This window comes from Papaver somniferum, chromosome 8 (genome assembly GCF_003573695.1).
Source record: "Papaver somniferum cultivar HN1 chromosome 8, ASM357369v1, whole genome shotgun sequence".
Classification (NCBI taxonomy): Eukaryota; Viridiplantae; Streptophyta; class Magnoliopsida; order Ranunculales; family Papaveraceae; genus Papaver; species Papaver somniferum.
The window spans coordinates 94,956,310-94,965,933 of record NC_039365.1 but is presented as its reverse complement, the minus strand read 5'-3'; positions in this window follow the sequence as shown (position 1 = coordinate 94,965,933).

The window sequence follows — 9,624 nt, the reverse complement described above, 5'->3', positions numbered from 1 at the left end:
AATTTTTTCAACTTCTAACGACTAAAGAGAGAAACCTTTAAAACCATAAAAAAAAAGAACATTGCTACGACAAAAAAAAAAAACACTCAATCAAACCCTAGGTTAAATGATCTAATGGTTTTATATTTATCTGCCTCTTTCCATAGTTTAAACGAATAATCAAGCATTCATAATTTGATAAAAATTCAAGATACGTAGAGCCCATGAACCTATAAAATAGAGTAAAATCGATATTAACCACCACAAATCTTCCTCATTTGGTATCACATCCATACCTAAATAATAAGCACAAAATTATTTCCAAATTATGTGCATATATAATGTCCGTGTCATGTTTACTCCGTGTCATGTTTACATGAGAACAAACAAAGCAATTATGGAATATACTTTGAAAATCTCAAGAAGTTTCAAAAAAAAAATGATTTCCAGTCAATAGGATACGTATGTACAGCTTTTGTTGCAAGCACAACAAACTTTTATTTACAGGTTATATCCTCCTTCGACTCTCTTCAGGTACAGATGGAACATCGTAGTACTTGATGCAGTAGTCTACGAAAGATCTTGACATCTGCCAATTTTCCTTCTTCATCAAAAATTTCCCACGCCGGATACTACATCTGCAGTACCCGGCATATGATTTCAATGTGGAACTCGACAATCATCCTCAACTTACGTATTCTCCATTGAAGTTTTTGCAACTTTGTTTTTATTAAGCAACTTGATACAACTTACTTGAGCGAATTAGTTATGGTGATGACACAATTGGAAACCTTTTCACTCTTATCTTTTTGATAATCTATAGCTTTTGTAGATTGTTTAGCTCAGATACGAACTCAATTCCTGAAAGATAACCTTTATCTACATGTACTTTTTTCATTGGGATTTCAACTTCAAGTTTGTGTGTATGAGAAGTTTCTTGATAGTATCCGGTGGAATTTCTCTGACGTTGTAATAGTAGTATCCTTTATTATACTCAGTCATGACTCATGAGGATCTCCTTGTTCCTTGGCATCAAAAAAATCTCGAGCAGAGAAATATGTCAGGTGTCAAGGAAGGTAATGCTACATATTATTTAGGCTTAAAATGAAAAAGTGAAAGTACCTCTTTTGAGGAACGAAGGGAGTATAACTCATAACCTCATGAAAAACCATACTGCACAAATTCCAAGTTCTCGTAAAAATAAATAATCTATTCTTCAATAACCTCATGAAAAATCTAAAAACAAAAGGTAAACTTTTCTTCTTACAGATTAAACGGACCTATGACTTGGTTATAATTGATATACTCTGTAACCAACGAAATGCACAATTAACAAAGTTGTATATTACTCCATTTAAAGAGAGGACCTAGAAGAGTAACGTAATTAAAGCATTTATGTATGGTAATTGGTTACATGTAGTCCATTTTGATGAATGTTTCAACGAATTGTCCGTTCATTGCCATCTTGGAGCAGTCCAAGCAATACATGGTTTTCTATAAGTCTCGTAGGGTTCTCCATCAATTGTTCACCAAAATATGAAGACAATATCTTTCCTCTGAAGTAGGGTGAGCATTGTACAGCCTGCCTACAACATTTTTTTGTTTTTTGTTTCCTCCACTCCTTCAGATTATTTTCCCAGGCGAACTTTGTCGGGAAGCCTATATAAATTCCCATTGCCTCGAACCAATGCAGAAATTTCGTCATGCTCACGCTCACTGTATTTAGACCTCGGGTATATAATCCGTAGCCTTGAAAAATACTTGTTGCTCACATTCCAAATATTAGGGAAATCGCTCAACACTTGGATTGCGATACTGAATGTCTTATATTTGTTTTAGAACCACGCTTTAAAAAATCTTTTTTTTTTTTATTCCTTATAGGATCCAGATTGTTGTTTGAGTATAGTTTAACCACCGAGACTTGTTTTCTCATATGAACATACCATGTTGATTTAGACACCAATCCTAACCGTTTTTATAAGAGGGGATTACAGATTTCAATGCGAATTCGACGCCGTCACCAGGCAATCATACAAACGAATAAACATGTATATCCAAAAATAGGTAACAAATGAGAAAACTTGAGTGAATCTCAAAAATCAGGACAATTCATCCAATATTTTCCAATACACAATTATGTATATCTAAAAAATAAATTAAAATAAATAAATAAGTATATGTAAATAAAGCTTATACAATCCGTCCATAAAGTATTGCAGACCACACCCTTCACCCACATGCATGCAGAAACCAGATCTTTATGATCCCATGAAATCAAGTCACCACGAAGAAGTTGAGGTCTGCAAAACAGATAACAACAAAGACATAAAAATTCTGAAAAATCAACCATTCCAAGACAGTCCTTCGTAGAGATGCAGGAGAAGTTGATTTCTCCAAAGTAATTCAAGGCTCTGTGACTCTTTGGTATATATCTAATAAGCGTAGATATGGTCATGACATGTCTGCAACATACTAAGGATTTCTAAAGGGTTTTTAGAGAGGGGATTAGAGATTTGAAACCAAATTTGATACCATCACCAGGCTTTGTGGTATATATCTCATACCCGAAGATATGTCCATAACATTAATGCAACACACGAATTTCCAACTCATAAATACCAGGTTTTTCAACGGCCTGGACCGGTTACTCAGAGCGCAAGAAATATAGGCGCATACTCGTTAAGAACATTAGAAATACTAGTTCCACGTAAATCTCTTAACCTTGATATTTCACCGTCTGGAGGTATTACCAATCTAATTTCAAAAACCAGTAACAACCCATGAAAAAGAAAACACCAAAAAGAAAAGAAAAAAGGATTAGGCGTTATGGGAAAGAAAGCTTGTCAATCTTCACTTATTTAGTAGTTTAGGTAAAGAACTGTCAATGAAATATATTGTCCCTATTGTTGCAGGAGGGACTGGTGGCCAAAAATTATTATCTAAACATGTCAGCAAAAGAAGCATACAGATCGTACATATTGGCATATAATTCACACTCTACAAAGGAAATATTCAATGTTCACAAACTCGACCTACATGTACAGTATCTAGTATTTACTGTTTAGGAATGCTCGAGCTTCATTTGTACAGTATCCTGTTAGTTTTTATATCGATTCTGAAATTTATTCATTTACAAAGAAGAGGTATCACCAACAACTGTTAAAAAAAATCATGATAAACCTATTTAAATCATCGGAAAATACCAAAAAAAATATATAAAAATGACTATGATATAACTATTCAATCTGCTTTAAAAAAAATTATTTAACCTCACTGTGTGATTATATTGCATCGCCACAAAGCTCCAAAAGATGCGATATAACTACTCATGACTTTTCTCATTGCCGCAACCATTACCAAAAATAAAGATCAGATAACAAAACCCTAAATTAAGAGGAAACAAAAACACGATTTAAATATTCAACCTCACCTTGTGATTATATCGCATCGCCACAAAGCTCCAAAAGAATCGATATCACTGCTCATAACTTCACTCATTGCCGCATCCGTCACTGTAAACTGATTACATGCAACAAAACAGCAAAAAGAAAGATCAGATAACCAAACCTTAAATTGCATCGGGAAAAAAAACAACGCAAAAGCAACAGAAATCAGCAATGTGCAAACAATGAGATTCGACCCTTCCTTGTGCTTTATATAAGGAGCAATCAAGCCCAACATGCCATTAGAAAAAAAAATTATTTAGGAAATTAATATCAATTAGTATGTTGTCATTTACAACCTTGCCATAATTTTGGAATAACTACTACATTTTTGGATGATATGCTTCGAAATAAAATAAAATGGGATATTCGTATCAATTGGCTGAAACATTTTTGTTTAAAAAATATTGAGCATATCCTTCACGTCTAGAAATGCAACCTTTCCTTTTTTTTTGACATTTTTTTATATGGAATGAATAAGAAAATAATTATTGAATTTGTTTTGTTCTGCACCTTTTTACTTTGTCCTCTCATTCTCTATATTTTACTTCAAATCATATTCAATTGCCTCATGTTTTTAACGATTTTGTATAATCATGTTCAATTATCTCATGATTTTAACGATTTTGTATTTTGAATTTTGGACAGGATGACACTTTTTGGGGATAAAAAATATGGTTTTTTGGTAAGTATCCACCACTTTATGTATTTTGATTTAAGTTTCAACTATTTTTTGTTTTGATTAATTGTAATTATAGTTGTAAATAGTTTAATATTAATAGTTTGGAAATGTAATTAGGGTTAGTTTAATCAAAAGAAGTGTAATTGGACACTAGACATTTTCATTGTTAAATTTTATGATTAATTTAATATTATGATGAAATCATGATGAATTGTGATGAATCTTAATATTAGATTTAATTTTATTTTATAAGATTTAGCTGTCGTATTTTTTAACATATTTTTGGCAATTTTATAAAATCTTGTTAGATTTAGCTGTTTTAGGTAGAAAAAATTCTCAATTATGATTGGTCAAAAAATATATCGTGGGACGAAATATTTTTTCTCAATTTTTATTGGCTGAGATTTAAAATGATGGGGCCAGAATCAACCAGAAACTCCGATTAACCAGGTCGCTCGAAAAAACTCTATTTTTATACAGAGAATATGACACAAGTTCTCACTTACCGGGTAACCTATACACAAAGCCCAAAGTAATCTAATCCTTTATAAAACTACCTGTAATTTAAATATCAAGGACTAGAGGAGGACTCTCATTAATTAAGTTCTTAATTAATTGGAATACTCCACCAATTGATTTGTTAAAAAAATTTACGAAAAGTATAGAACGACGGAAGCTTTCTCCCGCAACACACACCGTGTGAGACAGAGCAAGGGGCCCATTTCTTCCCATTTATGATCCAGATGCTAAAAACGCTGCCCTCATCCGTTGATTCCCCTCTCGGTTGATTTCTTGGTGTTTAACCACGGTGAGTGTAGACTCTCCTAAAAAATTAAATCTAATTAATTGTGATGATGCAGACACTTACAGAGGAGCCAGATGCGAATTCATCAATGCAATAGCAAGTGCAGAACAAGCGGGCGATTAAAATAAAGCATCCAAGAGTAATTCACAAGTTCTAGCTCTCACTGTCACATAATCACAGGCCAAAGATGCTGACAGATTGGCTAAAGATGGAGCTTCTAGGAAGCACTAAGGCACTTGGATTGGCAATTTACCCGACTTTTTATCTGTTTTTTTTTTTAATTTTGATGTAATGGGTGTTACTACACCAAGATTTGTTTCTAGTTTTGCTGCTTGGGTCTGTTTTCAGTCCAGAAAAATCACAGGCCAAAGAAACGGAGTTCATTCGCTAGAGAAACCCCCCAATTAGCAAATGATGCAAGGCGCCTACTTTTTTGCTTTATGAATACTGGGAGTGCAATTTCGTCCTTGAAAAAATAAAGTTGTGGCGGAAAATCTTGCCAGATTTGCTCTTAAGAACCTGGCGATTTTAGGAGTCACTGAAAAGGATCTAGGGGTCAAAAATAAAACAAAAAAGGTCATCCAAACATAAAATGTAGCCATCCCTTATCCCGTATAATTCATAATGGCAAAATTGCCCTTAGATAATCGGTAGATAATATATTGTTTTTATCTTCCGAATGCATTCGGTAGACAAGATAAGAAGCATGCGTCCGAATATAGTGGGTGCAGTATTTGAATGAATTTTGTTTCATTTTTCATTTCTTTTCATTTTTGAGTTATAGCCATGGCATGGTAGGATCAGCCACAATCATATTCAGAAGATGTATCATTTGAATAAACTTCCGAATATACGATGACCCAAAAATTAGAATATTAGAAAAACGAAGATTTTTCAAATTTTGAACTTGTAATAATCGGAGGAAATATAATTTACATAAACTCCCGAATGTATGTTTCCTAACCTTCTAAAATGGCCCTTGAAACCACCTAGAGCCATGGCATGGTAGGATCTGCCACAGTCATATTCGAAAGATATGTCATTTGCATAAACTCCCGAATATGCGATGGCCCAAAAATCAGAATTCTTGAAAAGCCAATTCTTTTTTCTGGTTTTAAGATTGTAACAATCGGAAGATATTGCATTTGCATAAACTTCCGAATGTATGTTGGCTAACCTTCAAAAATCCTTAGGTTTGCGCCTCTTGGAACCACTTAGAGCCATGGCATTGTTTGTTATGCAACAAGCATATTCGGAAGATATTGCATTTGCATAAACTTCCGAATGTAAAATGGCCTAAAAATAAGAATTTTTGAAAAAACAAAATTTTTCTTCCGAATATGTGTTGGCTCGGCGTATAAAGCCTTGGAACCACCATGAGCCTCGGCGTATAGAGCCTTGGCACTACTGTATTCGGAGGTTTAAATTGTTACTCGAACCTCCAAATATAGAGTGGCCCAAAAATCAGATATTGGAAAAAAAAACTCAAAATTTTGAGTTTTGTACTAGTCATAACCGGAAGACCAAGTAATTCATTTGACTTCCGAATATGTGTTGGTTTTCAAATGAGAACTACCATGAGCCTTGGCATATAGGGCTTTAGAACCACCATGAGCCTCGGCATATAGAGCCTTGGCACTACTATATTCAGAGGTTTAAATTGTTACTCGAACCTCCGAATATAGAGTGGCCCAAAAATCAGATTTTGGAAAAAAAAACTCAAATTTTTGAGTTTTGTATTAGTCATAATCGGAAGACCAGGTAATTTTCCGAATATGTGTTGGCTCCCAAATGAGAACCACCATGAGCCTTGGCATATAGGGCTTTGGAACCACCATGAACCTCGACATATAGAGCCTTGGCAATACTATATTCGGAGGTTTATATTGTTACTCGAACCTCCGAATATAGAATGGCTCAAAAATCAGATTTTAGAAAAAAATTCAAATTTTCGAGTTTTGTACTAATCATAATCGGTAGTAAATTGTATTATGTTAACTTCCGAATATATTTAATTTTGGAATTTGTAGTACTACCATAATCGATAGTAAACTATGCTCATTATCTACCGATTGTGTTTAATTTTAGTATAGAAAATTTAAAGCAGTATCAGGAACACAATTGGTAGACAACAATCAATTTATCTACCGATTATGGTTGATGTTCTTCATTTCCAAAGAACATCAACCATAATCGGTAGGTAAAATAGATTATTATCTACCGATTATGTTTCTGCTACTGTAAATGCTAGAAAAAATTCTGATCAAATTTTTGATTCAAGCAATAAAATCCTAACTTTGGATCACAACTATACTATCATCTATCTGTTTTATTTATTTAACTCGTTTTTCCTTTTTATGTTCTAAGTTTCAACTTTAAGGTCAATGAATTTTGGGTTTTAATTTTAAACAATCAATCACAAAATTAGTTTGATCGACGATCTTTGATTTCAATCAAAATTAAAACGATGAAAAAAAAAACAATGGGTAGAAAAGAGAAGAAGAAGAGAAATGATATGATTATGAAAATAAAGGATATAGGTTTAGATTTAATATAAAGGTGAAGGACAATATTGACAATTCCCTACTTTTTAAGACACCCCTTAACCCTCTTCAATGGTTGGTTAAAAGAATTACCTCTGTTTCCTTTTCAGTGGCCCCTAAAAACGCCGGGCTTAAAAAGGGTAGCACTTCTGAACGGCGTGACAATTTTTGCAGAAATGCTTGCTTGTACCAGGGTCATCAGTCATCACCATTTAAAGGCTTCTTAAGTTAAAATCAACGGATTGAGTTTGAATTGAAAATTAAGTCAGAAAACATGTATCTGGGATGGTCTTACCCGATAGTTGCATACAAAAAACTTTGTCAAATTAATGAGCTGAGTTCTACTGTCAGTAGACTCAGCACAGCACTTGGGGTCCAACTTTTCTGTATAATTCACCACAAAATAGTCCAAAGTCTGTCTCAGCCTAAAGTCTTGTTCTCCAATCAAGACAAGCTAAGCCCATTTGCAAATTATACTTAAGTTTAAACAAATATCAACTAGATCAGGGGAAGTTCAGCCACTTGAAGACTGAATGGTCTCCTCTAGTTTGCTATTCATCTTTACTGTAGTAAGACACGGGAATCGAACTGCCATGGATCCGCCATTGATGATTTACTCTCTAGTAAAGCACTCTCTTGGGAAAAGGTTGACATATGTGTTTGGTTGTCGTACGAGATTATCTCAGATGTCCTAGACCTCGTATCATTGACCCTCTGACCACCACGTATAACATGTGATCCTTGAACTGGAGTTTTCACTAGTGATTCTTGGACTGGAGTTCTACCTTCAAGCATGCTCACAACAGTAGACATTAATGGTCTAAGACTAGGAGAAGGGTTTGTGCATACCAGAGCTATGCTTAACATTCTCAAAACTTCTTCTTTTGAATAGTCTGAATTGAGAATGGGGTCAAGGAGATTTCCTTCCTCTTCTAGTACACGAGCCTGCAGTTATACCAACAGAAAACAATATAACAACAAGAAACTCAAATTTACCTTGTAAACCGGACCAAACCCACCTTCACCTATTTTATTTGCAAAATCAAAATTACTGGTTGCTGCTTTAATTTCTCTCAAAGTAAAGTAATTTGTCTGCAGTAACTCCTTAATTTCTGTCAAAAAGGTAAATGAGCACAAATACATTGACCTGTAAAGTAATGAAAGCCAGACCACGCCAAGTGACAAAAACTAGTGAGCAGCTCATTCCCAAGATTCACTCGGACCTTATTTCATACTGTTACAGAATTTCCAAGTTAATCGTTTTAAGATGCTTATCCTTTAGGAGTGAATATACTAAAGTCCCCTGGGTATTACCAAATTATTTATACAGTTTTTTTTTTCGTGTATAAATCAAACATTATTTCAAATATCCAAGTTAGTCCAACATTGGATACAATGCAGAGAGCAAGACGATATCAATGTGCCAGAAGTTTGGAAAGTCTTTCGTTGCAGAGTGTGTTATCTTTGGAGCTCAATGTTTCTGGTTTCTGTTCCCCAATGTACAAGAACAAGAGGATTATTTATTTCATTTTACTGACCTTTGTCCTCAAGATTCTTTTTTCCAAGGCAACCTTTCTACCAAAGGATTGCCAGAATCAATAAGATTAAAACATATGAAGCAGCTAAGATGCCAGCAATTACTCCAACAGATATGTGACCCCTGTTAGGATCAAAGTCTAACAAAATGGAAAAACATTATATCATGATACGAATAAGAAAAAGAAAATATGAGATATAATCAAGAAAATTAAATTTTAGGGATCAACTGACTTGGTGTGACTGCAATAGCTGAAATAAGAGGGCCATATGCAGTGTAGGAGGGACTCATAGTTCCTTTCCCTGCCCAGTATAAGTGAATCTCAAGAGTGCTGTCGGTAACATCAACATCATATATTTTAATAATGCTCCTCCAACACCTTTTGCTTCTTCTTCTATATTAAAATCCTTCAAATATCTTTTACCCTTCAAGGAATCAGAACAATGTCAGCAAAAACTTCTTTATAAACAAAACCAATTAGAAACATTCAAGGAATCAAGATGAAGGAGAAATATTGATAGATAAAAATAACTAATTAAGAATAAGTCAGATAAAAGTATATGATGTCATAGTAATTAAGATATTGCTTTTAATACAATAATAACAAGCAATATCTAGTCACTCACTTGGATTGA